Here is a 15,884-nt window from a genome sequence, read left to right on the forward strand (position 1 = left end):
TCTGTTCTTGTTCATCAAATTATGTTGATCATCATATGCCACATATGAGTGAGATCATGTGATATTTATCTTTCTCCCACTGGCTTATTTCACCTAGCATAATGCTCTCCAGTTCCATCCACGCTGTTGCAAATGGTAAGAATTCCTTCTTTTTTATAGCGGCATAGTACACACTCTTTTTATAAAAAATAAACTACCTTATGAGATTGTACTACTTGCAATTTAAATTCAGGAATATAGGTTATTTTTTAGTCAACTTATTGTAGATTATATCTGTATTTCCTTTCTTCCACATCAAAAATACAGGTTCTTGAAGCTAACTGGGGATAATAAATTAGAATATCTCATAATTATTCATTTAGTTTATACCACTGTGTTAGGGGTGCCCAAGACTACCTCACATCCGGTGACTCACTAGGAGTGATTGAGCATATATTTGTGTGAGAGTAGGTAGTTAGGAAGATGTGAGCAGAGGAGCTAAAGGACAAACTGACCAAAAAAAAAACAACCCGTGCTTAGGTAAACAAGGGAAAGGGAGAATAGAAAACTAAAACAGCCATCAACATTAGACAAAGACAGGGCAAAGAAATGCAGTAGAAAGGACTCCTAGCACCCAAAGGACACCTGCAGACACACGAAATTCTAAGAAGCCCCCCAGATAAGCAGACCCCCGAAATTCTAGGGAGCCTACCAGCTAAAGGACGAATGGTGCAGGGACATTAGCACAAAGCGTGGGAGGGGCAAGAATAAAACAAAGGCCAGGATTTAGACCCCCGGATGTGCTTGAATAAAGCGTTGATGCTCTCTGCAATTTCCCCACCTCTCGCGTAGAAATCTTTCCTCCGGGAGACAAGAACCTGGTCCCGCTGAGCCCCAGCGCCGCTGACAGTTTGGACTGAACGCCAGCCCGGAGCCGATTCAAGAAAGCCCGCAGACGGTAAGCATCTAGCCTCGCCCTCCCTTGGGCTAGAGGCTTTGCGTTCCCTCTCTCCCCCTCTCCCATCCTCTCTCTCTCTCTCTCTAAGCCTCACTCTCCTGGGCACCGGTCACCCAGTTAAATGCCGCAAGGGCGGATGCCACTTGAAGGCTCCTGTGGAAGGTAAGAGTGCTCACCCTGGGGCAGAAAACCCTCCCACCCACCCGCTAGACAAAGGCTGATAACATCTCAACACTGACCCGAGCCCCAGGCAATTAATTTGGAGAGAGAGACTTTCTTCCTTTCGCTTTTGTTGTTGTTGTTAAGCCTCACCCCAGGGTATTTTTTCATTGATTTTTAGAGAGTGGAAAGGAGGACCCTTTAAGTCTGCAGGCCCAGGCTCCACCAAGGGAGCCAAACCCGCTAAGGCTTGCGTTTGCTTTTGCACTTGAACCGGCTCCTAATAATTGGTGAGGCCCGGTCTCTGAGCTTGAGCAGGCATTTCTTCAGGGAAGTCCATACCACCTGGAATTAAAATTGGACTCATCCGGGAAGAGTATGTAAGGGTTGGCCAGCTGGCACTTGGGGTCCCCTCCCTCCCGCTGTCTTAGACACGCAGAAGGAGCAGGGACAGCCAAGCCGTCAGGGGCGGCCACTGCCCCTGGAAACCTTGCCTATAAGCAGCACACTCCCGGAGAACTTGGCTCAGGCTCAGCAGATCTACTAACTAGACAATGATACGCGTGGTCACATTTTCAACACCACCACCCACTGCCCCCACGCATCTCCTTTCAGAAACGTCCACGTTTTACCTCCTGAGTCTTATTTACCCGTCTGGGATCCTTTCGTTTGCCTCCCTCTCCTCGCAGCTGTGTTTGAAGTGCAGGCGAGGTGCCTGCTGTATATGCGGAAGGGCGGGTCGCAACTATTCCTTAAGGCGCCTAGTTGCCCAGACGAAGGATCGAGTGCCTCATTTTCCTTGCTTGTTACACCACATAAGGAGAGAGCACTGGCCGAATTCTGTGATGAACGCTTTTCTTATTTATTTTTTGTTTCACCGCTGCCTCAAGAGTCTACAGAGCTCCATTTATTATCAGCCCCTGCGGGATTTTTCTCGCTTACTTCGATTCAGCTACTTATATCCTGTCAGGCCTGACATCTCCCACGTGCAAGCTCATATTCATTGGGAGCAGGGTTCCCTTTTCAGTCAACTTGTAGCTCTACTGTGCTCCTCTTGGGACTCAAGAATACTCCTCATTAAATATTTAGACATTTCAGACCTTAATTGCCGCCAGCACTTTTGCTGTCTCTGTCGGGGCAGCTACTGGAAAGATGAACGCATGCCACGGGCCTTCTTTATCAAGAATGGGCTCCCCTGTCTACTGAAACATTTGGTTTGTCCGATATTACGCCCTATTGACACGGAGATAGCCTCATCAGGAAAACACCTAAACTCAAGAGACTTATTAGAGTGGATCACATATTACATATATATTTTTCACAGACTGATCATAAGACGCTACAAGGTACTCATGCTTCAAGAGATAGCAGGACTTCAACTCCTAAGAACGCTATCCAGCTTTCCAGAGTATGGCTTGAGACCGAGGCACTCCGGGGTGGGGAAGGGATCGAAAAGATAGATGAAAATATATGGCTCAGAAAATCCAGAACCTGGAAAGGTTGAGTCACTAGGGAAGCTTTGGCCAAGGCTTTAAGAGGATTTCTAAAGAGGTCTAGAAATACTCTACAGACAGAACTTGGCAAAGGGGATGCCCGAGCCTGTCCATACTTCCTATTCATTTGAACAAGGTCATAGGACACTCTGGCCCGTTCACGCTCTCCTCTCCAGCCTCATTGCCCAGACCTCTCTTTTCTATTTTCCAGATGGTCAACACCACCTCCATATCACAGGACTCACCACTGGGCTGTATTATCAAGAATTAGGATAAATATGACCCCCCAAACCCTCAGAAAGAAAAGATTAATCTTCTTCTGTAATACAGCCTGGCCACAGTATAAATTAGATGACCAAGAGGTCTGGCCTCATAGGGAAGCATAAATTATAATACTATTAGTCAATGAGACCTGTTTTGTCACCAGCAAGGAAAATGGACCGAGGCCCCATACATACAAGCCGTTATGGCCCTCACAGACAATCCTAAGCACTGCAGCTCTTGCAAATTAGACCCAGATGCTATAGCAGTTATTAGCCAGATGCCCCAGCCTAAAACTATAGGCACCCTAGACCCCAAAACTCCAACTGGCACTAGGGACCTTGGCTATAGTCCCTGAATACCCTACTAATGATCCTGTACCCTTCACAGAGGACCCACAACCCCTAAGCTATAGCCATTACAAGAGGTTAACAGACCCTCTGGTCCTGCATGGGTCCAGGTCCCATTCTCCATTCAGGATTACAGACAGGTAAAATCAGACCTTGGGACAATTTCAGATGATTCCAAAAAATACATGACAACTTCCTTAAACTAACCTGAACCTTTGACTTGGTGTGGAAAGCTATGCAGGGATCCTGGGGCAAACTGTCGTACCAGAGCAGAGAGCTGAAGTGACTGAAGCAGCTCAAATATTTGGGGATGACACCCACCTAACTCAGCTTCAAATATACTCTGGAGGAGCTGTTGCAGTCTCAAATCCAGACCGCCTTGGAGCTATAACAACCAATGAGACAGGGCTCTTAGAGATCATTTTTTTTCATTGCTTCACAGAAAGAATGAAAAAAATTGAAAGCACAACTAAAATGATAATAAACTTTCAGCCACTGACCAAGGGCCCCAAGAAAACCCTTCTGCCTTTTTAGAAAGATTAAAAGAGACCCTTCGTAAACATACCAACGTAAATCCCAACTCACCTGAGGGACAATTAATTGTAAAAGATCACTTCCTAACTCAGGCGGCCCCAGACATCCGGTACAAATGACAAAAACTAGCCTTAGGTCCAGGGACACGGATGACTGAGATCCCAAAGGCAGCACCCTCAGTTCACTATAATAAAGAAATGGAGGAGGAAGAAAAGAACAAAGAAACAAAAGCCAAAGACAAAAGGCAGGCTCAGCTCCTCTCTGCCCTCAGGCCCAGCCTTCTCAGAAAGGGGGAAACCCTAAGGCGCCTGTTGGAAACGCTGTGGGAAACCTGGCCATTGGGACTGAAGCCAAAAGCACCTTGTCCCAAGTGTAAGGAGCCTGGTCATTGGGTCTGTGACTGTCCTGGGTCCCGAAGGGGACATGGGCCGGAACCACTCATGACCCTTGACTGAGGAGGCTCTCTACTCGAGCCAGTTCCCAACAAGAACATTCATTTGAATGGGATGGAGCCAAGGGTCACCCCAGATGTGGAAAGTAGAAACGGGAGCTGCCTACTCTATGCTAAATAATCTCTCTGGACCTCTACCTTCTGACTCCTGCCAAGTAATTGGGGTTAGTGGAAAACCCTCTATCAGGAGACTTATTCCTCCCCTGTGTTACCTTTGGGACCTTTTCCCATCCATTCTTGGTGATGTCAGAATGCCCTATCCTGCTTTCAGGGACGAACACCCTCAGTAAACTAGGGGCACAAAAAATCAACACCAAGCCAATATCGTTTTCTCTGATCGGGTCCGTGAAACTGAGGAAATTATAGATCATTCCATAAATTTGGCAGTTTAACCCCGAGGTCTGGGCTGATGGAAGGGCTAAGACAGCAATACGTATAAAACTAAAACTAAAAAAAAAAAATCCCACAAACTTTCTCCATAGGAAGCAATACCCTATAAAGCCAGAGGCCAGAAAAAGACTTCAAATAATAATTAATAAATTCCTGAAACATGGGCTATTAATTTCTGTTAATTTGCCCTGCAATAAATACTCTCACCCTCCTTGTTAAAACTAAAATAAAATGGAGAATATAGATTAGTGCACGATCTACAGATTATAAATGAGGCTGTTGTCCCAATCCACCCTATAGTTCCCAACCCTTGCACTATCCTAGGAGAAATACCTTCTCAGATCCCATGGTTTTCCGTCTCAAGGATGCTTTCTTTGGCATTCCTTTGAGCCCCTGCTCTCAATGCTTATTTGCCTTTGAATGGACCAAGGAGGACAATGTAAGCCAACTACTAACCTGGACTGTATTGCCCCAGGGCTTTAGGAATAGCCCTCATTTACGCAGGAACCTGCTAGTAATTCTTGAAATGAGGCAGAAAGCTCCTACAATATATAGATGATTTACTCATTTACTATCCCTCCAAGGAAAAAGGAATGCAGCATGCTATTAAGACTTTAAATTTTCTGGCAGACGGGGGATACAAAGTATCTAAGACCAAAGCCTAATTACTTAAATAAAAGGTAAATTATGTAGTATTCATTTTGACACTGGGAAAAGGTAGTCTTTCCTGGAAGAAAATCCAAACAGCTGCCCAAATACCTACCCCAACCACCTGGAAACAACTAAGATTAGCCAGATACTGTAGACTCTGGATTTTAGGATATCGCGAAATTTCAAAGCCCCTATACTCAGCCCTAAGAAGAGGGGCAGACAGACTCGCTGCCCTGGGACCAAGAGCAAAGACAGACCTTTAGGCAACTAAAACACTAAAACAGGCCCTAACCCAGGCCCCAGCCCTCTGACTCCCAATACTAGATAAGCCATTCCAATTGTATGGAACAGAGGAAAGAAGAATGGCCTTGGGAGGCCTGTCATAGGTCCTTGGACCAATCAAAAGACTGGTAAGCTATCTATCCAAAGGTTTCGATTCAGTAGCACAGGGATGGCCACATTGTTTTAGGGTTGTTGTAGCCGCTGCATTACTGGTAGAAGCCTCTAAAATGTCTTTAGGCCAACAATTTGTCCTTTACGCCTCTTATCAAATAGGCCCCTTGTTAGCCCTAAAAGGACCTCATTGGCTCACAGATAGTAGAATACTCACATACAAGGTACTGTTACTGGAAAATCCCCAGGTTAAAAGAGAAAAAAATGTAACACCCTAAATCCTGCCACCTTAATGCCACTCCCTGAAAAGGACCAACCTATACATTCTTGTTGTGAAACCTTGGAACAAATTTATGCAAGTAGACAGGACCCTACAGAACAGCCTTTAGATAATCCAGAGGAAAATTGATTCACAGACGGATGCAGCTTTGTACTAAATGGAATCCATCATGCCGTACGTTATAGTTTCTTTACATCAAATTATATAGGCCAAATCTCTTCCTTCAGGAACTTCTGCACACTAGCTGAATTAATAGCACTCACCAAGGCCCTAGAATTAGGGCAAGATAAAAAATTGAATATATATACAGACTCTAAGAATGCTTTTCTAATACTTCATGATCATACTATCTGGAAGGAAAGGGGATATATAACAGCAAAGGATACCCCTATTAAATACAGGCCTCAAAATTTTAAATTATTACAGGCAATTCATTTACCTAAAGAAATAGCAGTTATACACTGCAAGGGACATCAAAATAAAATAACACAAGGAAACAAATACGCTGATAAAGTTGCAAAGGTAGTCGCCACCTCTGAAGATATATTCTTAGGAGCACTAATTCCATCCTTACCTACAGAACTACCAACCCCTAAATATACCCAAGAAGAAATACAATGGACATCCCAACACAATACAACAAGGGGTCAACAGGATGGTTCCAACTAGAGGGACTTTTTTATGTACCCTCAGTTTTAACAATGGAAAATCATAAAAGCCCTCCATGAAATACAATAGTCTCTCAATTCATTAGCCAATAAAATCTTAGACAATCGTATTGCCCTATTGTCTAGACTATCTCTTAGTTGCAGAATGAGGAGTTTGCGCTATTCAAAATACTGCATGCTGTACCAACATCAATAATTCCGCTAAAGTAGAAACAAGAGTACGTGAAATTCCTAATCATGCAACCTGGTTAAAAGGCCTCAGAGAAACCCAACTTTTGCCCGGTATGGTGACCTCACTTACTTGGAACTGGAAATATTGGTTATGGTCTCTCTTTGGAGTTCTTTTAATCTCTCTCCTCGTCATATTAGTGATAACACTGTTTGGTCCTTGTTTGTTTAACCTACTTGTAAAATTTGTCTCTTCCAGGTTACAACTATTGCACCTGTAAATGATGCTTCGCCAGGGTTTTCAACCCGCGCCCACACACACACACACATACACAGAGACAACTCAACCCCTTGACCAAGCTGGCCAAAGATTCTGATTCTGAGAAACCTACCCTCTGCCCTGACAGACAGCAAGAGAATGAGACCCAATCCCCAACTTCGCCCATTTGTCAGCAGGAAGTAGCCAGATGATTGTCTACGTCCATGATCTCCCAATGAATTGGGTCTCATAACTCTTGAGGGGGGAAATGTTAGAGTAGGTAGTTAGGTAGATATGAGCAGGGCAGAGAAAGGACAAACTGACCAAAAAACCATGCTTAAGTAAACAAGGGAAAGGGTAAATAGAAAACTAAAACAGCCACCAAAGGCTGAATGGTACAGGGAGATTAGTACACAGCATGGGAGGGGCAAGAATAAGTCAAAAGCCAGGACTTAGACCCAATGGGGCACTCCAGCTTCGCTTGATGTACTTTCGCTTGAATAAAGCTTTGCTGCTTACTGCAATTTCCCTGTCTCTCGTGTTGAAATCTTTCCTCCAGGAGACAAGAACCTGGTCTTGCTGATTCCCAGCGCCACTGACATTTGTATTCACAGCTAAGGTTTATTAGAGCAAACTGATATGCATCAGAATCAGCCATGGAAAAAGACACAGGCAGAGTTTGAAGGATGCCATGCTCAGGCTTCCTTATGTTGTCTCCCTTCCACAATGAGTCAGGCAGAACTGGCTGTTTCCTAGCAACAAAAATGCAGCAACACATGTGTGATGTTTCCGCCCAAGGAAGCCATTAGAGACTCAGTGCCCAAGGTTTTTGTTGGGGGCTGGTCACTAGACACTCTGCCTAGCATGTACCAAAATTGCAGACTCTTAGAATGAAAGCAGATGATAAGCATAAACCACACTGTTTGCACAAAGTCTGAGCACAAGGAGCCATCCTTACCAGTTAAGGAATAGTGGAAACACTTCCCAAATGCAAGTTTCCAGCCAAGGGCCAACCCTTCAAAGGATAGCAGGCTTTGGTAACCCATTTCTGGATAGTTGACCCCTTGGACCTTGGCCAAGGCAACTTTTACAACACAATGATCAGTCGGATCCCTTGCATCAGGTGAGACCTACCTGCAGTTTTAACCTCAGTTATACCCTACAGGGGTCCTAGATTTTACCAGTTTAAACAAATCCCATTAACCACAAAGATTTATCTTAGAAAGCCAGGTACCTTCCTCCTTAAATTTCTATATTAGCCCCCTTTTTTTTTACCTGGCTCGTGGCATCCATTCAGGCACAGTATACTCTGGTCAGTAAGTGGAAGCTGACTGGAAAGCCATTAGGCTGAGGCAATGTTGGGATAGTCAAGGCACACACACAGGAAGTGAAGTCTCTGAGGGCACACATGGCACCCCTGGAAACAGGAAGTCTAGTATTTGTTAGGGTGCCCAGAGCAAGACAGACATTAGGCAGGCAGGATGGGTTGACAGGGCCCCCAGTGTCGCCTCTCACTATGAAGCCTCCCACCCAGTCCAACCAAATAACCGTGTAGTCCTTGGTTTCAGAGGGACTGCCTGAAAGTATCCAATTTCCTTCAGCTTTGCTTCCATCATTCCTAACATGTGTGTGGACACCTGGAGGTGCTCTGCATGGAAAGTGCGGGGAGTGGTGCCACCCCTCCTGCCTGTCAGGTGTGATCTACAGTCAGTTTGAATTCAAGATACTCACAGCAGCTTGGAAATGAAATACCATGAGGCATTCTTTTTTTTTTTTTTTTCAGGAAAAGGGGAAAGCTTCCAGGAGCAGTTCAGAAAAACAAAGATCATTAATGCCTTCTCTACTCCCTGGCACATCCCCAGGCTTTATTATTATTATCATTATCATTATCATTATCATTATCATTATCATTATCATTATCATTATCATTACTAGAGGCCCAGTGCACAGATTTGTGCACCAGCTGGGTCCCTCAGCCTGGCCTGCAGGATCGGGCCAAAACAGCTCTCCGACATCCTCTGAGGGGTCCCGGATTGCGAGAGGGCACAGGCCAGGCTGAGGGACCCCATTGGTGCACAACTGGGGCTGGGGGGAGACACATGGGAGGTTGGCCAGCTGGGGAGGGACTGCGGGAGGACTCCAGGGCATGTCTGGCCCATCTCACTCAGTCCTGATTGGCCGGACCCCAGCAGCAAGCTAACCTACTGGTCAGAGCATCTGCCCCCTATTAGTCAGTGCACATCATAGCGAGCGGTTGAGCAGCCTTAGCATATCATTGGCATATTACGCTTTTATTGGTTGAACGGCTGACCGGTCATCCAGACACTTAGCATATTAGAGGCTTTTATTATATAGGACTAGAGGCCCAGTGCATGAAATTCATGCACAGGTTAGGGGGGGGCGTTGTCCCTCAGCTCAGCCTGCACCCTCTCTAATCTGGGACCCCTTGAGGTATGTCCAACCGCCTGTTTAGGCCCGATTGGTGGGATCAGGCCTAAACGGGAGGTTGGACATCCCTCTCACAATCCAGGACTGCTGGCTCCCAATTGCTCACCAGCCTCTGCCTGATTACCCCTAACCGCTTCTGCCTGTCAACCTGATTACCCCCTAACCACTCCGCTGCCAGCCTGATTGATGCCTAACTGTTCCCTGGCTGGCCCAATTGCCCCTAACTGTCCTCCCCTGCAGGCCTGGTCTCCCCGAACTGCCCTCCTCTGCTGGCCCGGTCACCCCTAACTGCCCTCTCTGCTGGCCTGATCGCCCACAACTGCCCTCCTCTGCAGGCCTGGTCCCCCCCAACTGCTGTATCCTTCAGGCCTGGTCCCCCTCAACTGCCCTCCCCTGCTGGCCTGGTCCCCCTCAACTGCCCTTCCCTGTAGGCCTGGGTCCCCCCCAACTGTCCTCCCCTGCAAGCCTATTCCCCCCCAACTGTCCTCCCCTGCAGGCCTGGTCCCCCTCAACTGCCCTCCCCTGCTGGCCTGGTCCCCCTCAACTGCCCTTCCCTGTAGGCCTGGGTCTCCCCCAACTGTCCTCCCTTGCAGGCCTAGTCCCTCCCCCCCCCAACTGCCTCCCCTGCAGACCTGGGTCCCCCTCAACTGTCCTCCCCTGCAGGCCTGGTCCCCCCCAAACTGCTCTCCCCTGAAGGCCCGATCCCCCCCCAATTGCCCTCCCCTGCAGGCCTGGTTCCCCCGCAACTGCCCTCCCTTGCTGGCCTGGTCTCCCCCAACTGCCCTCCTGTGCTGGCCTGGTCACCCCCAACTGCCCTCCTCTGCTGGCCTGGTCACCCCTAACTGCCCACAACTGCCCTCCCCTGCAGGCCATCTTGTAGTGGCCATCTTTGACCATATGGGGGCGGCCATCTTGTGTCTTGGAGTGACAGTCAATTTGCATATTACTCTTTTATTAGATAGGATTATTTCTCCATGGTTACAACATTGGTGTGTCTCACTCAGTGATCACAACCTCACATTTCCCAACCATTTTATTATCCTCCAGACTTTTTGTCTGGAAGGGTTGTATGCAAGAAGAAAAGAAACATTTTCCCAGCAAAACATTTTTATACAGTGTAACCAGAAAGACACATCATGTTCAAGAATTGGTCAGGAAGAATCCTGAACTTTCCTTTTTTTTTTTTCAAAATGGGTTTACATAACCTCCCACTCCTTTGGTCCTAATCATTTCCCCAGTAAGCAGCCTAGAAAAAAATGAATCCCTTGCTGGGGACAGCTGCATTTAATAATCAAATGTCTTGCAAAAGTGTGTCTAGCAAGAGAGAGGTGAAGGAAGTAGAGTCAGGGCTATCAATCAGTTCATTGGTACAAACTGCAAGTAATCTGAAAAGTTGACCATAGCAAGTCAACAGCAGTGAGCCATCTCCAAGAAAGGGTGGGGAGTCTGGCCTGTGGGGAGTAGGTGAAGTGGTCACACTCCCTGTGATGTCCTTCCCTAGCTTGCAGCCTTCAACAGTAACCACAAGTTAGCCTCTGGTTAACTTGCTGATTTCAATTCAGTAACCACAATTAGTCTCTGTGTCAGAAATATGAAGCCAGTCAGCAGCTCAATTATACAAGCCCTTTCCTGCAGGCATTGATATGATAGTCAAATATCATATTCACTCATCATCCGTGATATTTTCGTAGTTCGTGGCCCTGCGGTGGCTGTCTTAAGGAGGCAACCATTCCAGAATCTGAGTCCTGTTCTTTGAGATAGATGCGCTTTCAGTTGAGCACAGCTCACAGTGAGGCTGAAAACAGCTGCAGAAGAGTGTCAGGTTTCAGCTTCGAGTCAGGCCCTGGCAATTAGAATCTGTGAATCCAGAATTTTTTAAAAGCCAATAATATTGTAATAACTGTGTACAATGCCAGGTGGGTACTTGAAATATCAGGGGGACCAATTTGTAAAGTATGCGATTGTCTAACCACTACACCTGAAACTAATATATATATATATATACACACACTAATAAAAGGGTAATATGCTGCCCTAGCTGGTTTGGCTCTGCAGATGGAGAGTCGGCCTGTGGACTGAAGGGTCCCAGGTTCGATTCCGGTCAAGGGCACATGCTCAAGTTGCGGGCTTGATCCCCAGTGGGGGGTGTGCGGGAGGCAGCCGATCGATGGTTCCCTCTCATCATTGATGTTTCTATCTCTCTCCCTTCCTCTCTGAAATCAATAAAAATATATTAAAAAAATAATAGAATAAAATAAAATAAAAGGGTAATATGCTAATTAGACCGGGAGACCTTCCAGGAGACCTTCCGGACATCCTTCTGGACAAAGCCATGGTGGCAGGGCCAAGGCAGAAGTGGTTAGGGGCAATCAGGCCGGCAGGGGAGGGCAGTTGGGGGCAAGCAGGCTGGCAGGGGGGGCAGTTGGGGGCTAGCAGGCAGGCAGGGGGGCAGTTGGGGGCAATCAGGCTGGCGGGGGGGCATTTGGGGGTGAGCAGGCTTGCAGGGGGGTCAGTTGGGGGCAAGCAGGCCGGAGGGGAGGCCAGTTGGGGTGAGTTGGCCAGCAGGGGGGCAGTTAGTGGTGATCAGGCCAGCAGGGGGGTAGTTGGGAGCTATCAGGCCGGCAGGCAGACTGGTTACGGGTGATCAGGCAGGCAGGCAGGTGAGCGGTTAGGAGCCAGCAGTCCCAAATTGTGAGAGGGATGTCCGACTGCCAGTTTAGGTTTAGGCCCGATCCCTCTGGGGTCCAAGATTGGAGAGGGTGCAGGCCAGGCTGAGGGACACCCCCCTCCCCTGTACACAAATTTTGTGCACTGGGTCACTAGTATATATATATATATATATATATATATATATATATATATATATAAAATAGAGAAATATGCTAATTAACCAGGACACCATAACGGGTCGCCCGAACAGGAGGAGGTTGCTAGTGCAGCATTGGGGGCAGGGGCCTCCATGCGTCTGCACTGGGGGAGGACCTGATCAGCAGTGGCCGTGGCTGCTTCAAGGGCTGGAGAGGGAGGCAGGGCCGGACCGGTGACTCAAGGGTGGGCGGAGCCGCGTGATTTCGAATCGCTCGCTGGGCTCCTAGTACAAAATAATATTGAATGTAAAATGTAATTGAAAAAATACAATTTTTTAAAAAGCCAGTGGCTTTTTTTTTTTTCTCACTACCAGCAAAGTTGAGACCAGGAAGGGCCAGACAGCTGTATTCCCAGCCCAAGTGATAAGAAAAGCTTTCCTAAAAGCCCTTCTTGTCAATTTTAGCATCTAAACAGATGCACTCAAAAATATATGTGGCTGGAAAACCAGCAGTTTCTACTGCCAACCACTTCATTTCAACAATTGCACATTAGCTCACTGGGTTCAGACCTCCCAAAGTGCCATTTTTTTTTACCTGAAGATTGACTCTTTTTTCATTATATCCCCTTTTTTCCAGAGGCTCCAACAGGCAAAAAAAAAATAAAAAATAATAAAAAAAAATTCGTGGTGAGGTCTTGTTCTTTTCCCAGAGTTGAAATTGCAATCTGCGCACAGGCAGCAAAAAGCAAGGGAGCTTTGATGCCTGTACACTTTTTCCCTTTGCAGCTTTCCCTGTCAGGATGATCTATGTCTAGCATGGATGAAATGGTGAGTATACAATTTTACATCAATTTTGATTATACACTCAGGTGTGATAGTCATAAAATACAAAGCCTTTTACAAAACCCCTCAAACCCTAGTCTTTTTATAAAAAATATATTTTTTATTGATTTTTTACAGAGAGGAAGAGAGAGGGATAGAGTGTTAGAAACATTGATAAGAGAGAAACATCAATCAGCTGCCTCCTGCACACCCCCTACTGGGGATGTGCCCGCAACCAATGTACATGCCCTTAACCGGAATCGAACCTGGGACCCTCCAGTCCCCAGGCTGACGCTCTATCCACTGAGCCAAACCAGTTAGGGCCAAACCCCTAGTCTTAAAAGCAGCACATACAGGGTTAACTTTACAGCAACCAGCAGATCAAGCTGCAAAGTATAAGGAGGGGCTGTCCCTGAGCTGAGGCTGCTGCTAAGCTGAAGAAAAGGCTAGAATGTTTTTTCTTTTTTTTAATTTGTTTTAATTTTTATTAATTTCAGAGAGGGAGAGAGAGATAGAAACAATAATGATGAGAGAGAAACATCTATCGGCTGCCTCCTGCACTGAATCACACCAGCCAGCCAGCCAGCCAGTCAGGCTGTTTTTTTTGTTTGTTTGTTTTTTGTTTTTTTAACCCTCCCCTCTACGGTTTACCTAAAGACTTGCCCCAGCCCTGGGAACCAATTTAGCTATTTTCCTTTGACTTGAAATAGAGAGCAATGCAAACTTTTAATATTTTTGTCCGCTCAAAGAGCCCTCCCTCAAAAAATGCTGGGGCTCTTTCCCCTCCTACCTGGAGGAGAGAGCAACTACAAACTAATTATTTTGTATTTGGGGGTCTATTTGGGCCCTTTCTCCTTCCACTTAGAGGAGAAAACAAAAACCAAAGCCATGAGAAGAGCTACTCTTTCCTCCCTGTAGCCAGCACAGCTAAGAGCAGCCAGGAGATGCAGCGAGGCAACTCGCCTATGGTTGGCTTTAACTGTTACCTTTCACAAGAGATGACAGCGCAGTTGCTGTTTAACACTGTAGGTAACTTCATAGCCACTCAGACCCCAGGACTTTGTCACCTTCCATCATTTCTTCTTTCTTTTTCTTGAGTAATGCTGTAGCCACATTTCAGTGAGTCAAGGTTGTTTTATTGAGTCCCACCACTGCCACCACATCCAGTGATTCACTATAAGGACTCAGAGGACTCAGGATATAGTTGTATTTACAGCTAAGGTTATAACAGCAAACGGATATGCCAGAGAATCAGCAAGGGAAAAAGACACAGGAAGATGCCATGCACAGGCTTCCTTACGCTGTCTCTCCCTCCCACCAGGGGTCACACAGAGCATGCTGTTGCCCCAGCAACGGAAATGCAGCAACCCATGTGTGATATTTCTTACCGAGAAGTCTATTACTCAGTGTCCTCGGGTTTTATTGGGATTTAGTCATTAGGCACCCTCTGCTGAGCACGTACCAATATTCCAGATCCCCAGAAGGAAGCAGATGTTTGCCATAAAACACACTGTATGCACAGTGAACCACCTTATCAGCTAGGAAATGGTGGGAACCCTCCTGAAAGCAAGTTCCCAGCCTCTAGCCAAGGGCAAACTTTGTGAGCAGGCCTTTAGAAGGATAGCAGCCTCAGGCCTGCTGTGTTAACCCCTTTCTGGGAACTCACAGTATTCAGTCTCAGAATAGCAGTACTCATACTACCACCACTGCTGGTATAATTATTAAGAACTAGCAGCCCGTTTGCACGAAGATTCGTGCAATAGACCTTCATTCACCTGGCTGCCTGCACCAGTTTTCTGCCAGCACCGGGGACCCAGGCCTTGGCTGTGGCCACCGCCTTCTGCCTTCTTTCAGGGTCGGGGCTTGGCCCTGGGCGGTGGCCTTGGCTCTGCTGCACCCCAGCCTCCCTGCTATGGATCGTAGGAGCCGACCCCCCGTGGTTGCCTACGATCCATGCAGGCTCCCCGCTGGTGCACAAGGCCGGGAAAGCCTCTTTCCCGGCCTTGGGCTCGGCCGCACCCCAACGTCCCTGCAACGGTTTCCTGGTGGGCATGGTTGGTGGGCGTGGCTTGTGGGTGTAGCGAAGGTACAGGCAATTTGCATATTACTCTATTATTAGGTAGGATAGTATTAAAAGGGGGTGGGGGCATCCGTGGGGAGGGGTGGGGGATGGGAATGGGGGGATGGGAATGGGGAGGACAAATATGTGACACCTTAATCAATAAAAAAAATTTTTTAAAAAGAATAGTATTAAAATGTAGAATGTAGATATATTCTCCCCATTCTCTCCCAATTTTTTCATGATTGGTCTATATCTGTTACCTGAATCCTTGCACACTAAACTCTCCCTTTGTCTTCTCAGTTCAGCGCTCACCACCAACCCTTAGGTCAAAAACTCTCTGGTCATTTTGTTTTTCTGAAGCGTGTTCTTTTTAAAAATATGTTTTATTGATTTTTTAGAATGAGAGGAAGGAAAAGAGAGAAAGAGAAACATCAGTGATGATAGAGAAACATCAATCAGCTGCCTCCTGCACGCCCCCTACTGGGGATCGAGCCTGCAACCTGGGCATGTGCCCTGACTGGGAATCAACCAGCAACCTCTTGATTTTTTTAAAATATTTTTTTATTGCTTTCAGAGACGAAGGGAGAGGGAGAGAGAGATAGAAACATCAATGATGAGAGAGAATTGTTGATCAGCTGCCTCAAGCACGCTCCCCACTGGGGACCGAGTCCACAACCCGGGCATGTGCCCTGACTGGGAATGAACTGAGACCTCCTAGTTCATAGGTCAATGCTCAACCACTGAGCCATGCC

The 15,884-nt window shown here is 46.8% G+C and overlaps 1 long non-coding RNA gene across 2 annotated transcripts; it reads left to right on the forward strand.

Moving 5' to 3' along the window:
• The first annotated feature begins 412 nt into the window (after window positions 1-412).
• LOC307095627 lies at window positions 413-9,874 on the forward strand. Of its 2 annotated transcripts, none has more exons than XR_013813205.1 (3): window positions 413-519; window positions 832-1,099; window positions 2,801-9,874. It is a non-coding gene; the product is annotated as an uncharacterized lncRNA (long non-coding RNA). The 2 variants fall into 2 exon arrangements; XR_013813206.1 differs by having other exon boundaries at window positions 832-937.
• The last annotated feature ends 6,010 nt before the right edge of the window (window positions 9,875-15,884 follow it).

The sequence above is a fragment of the Cnephaeus nilssonii genome (assembly GCF_951640355.1).
Source record: "Cnephaeus nilssonii genome assembly, chromosome: X".
Lineage (NCBI taxonomy): Eukaryota > Metazoa > Chordata > Mammalia > Chiroptera > Vespertilionidae > Cnephaeus > Cnephaeus nilssonii.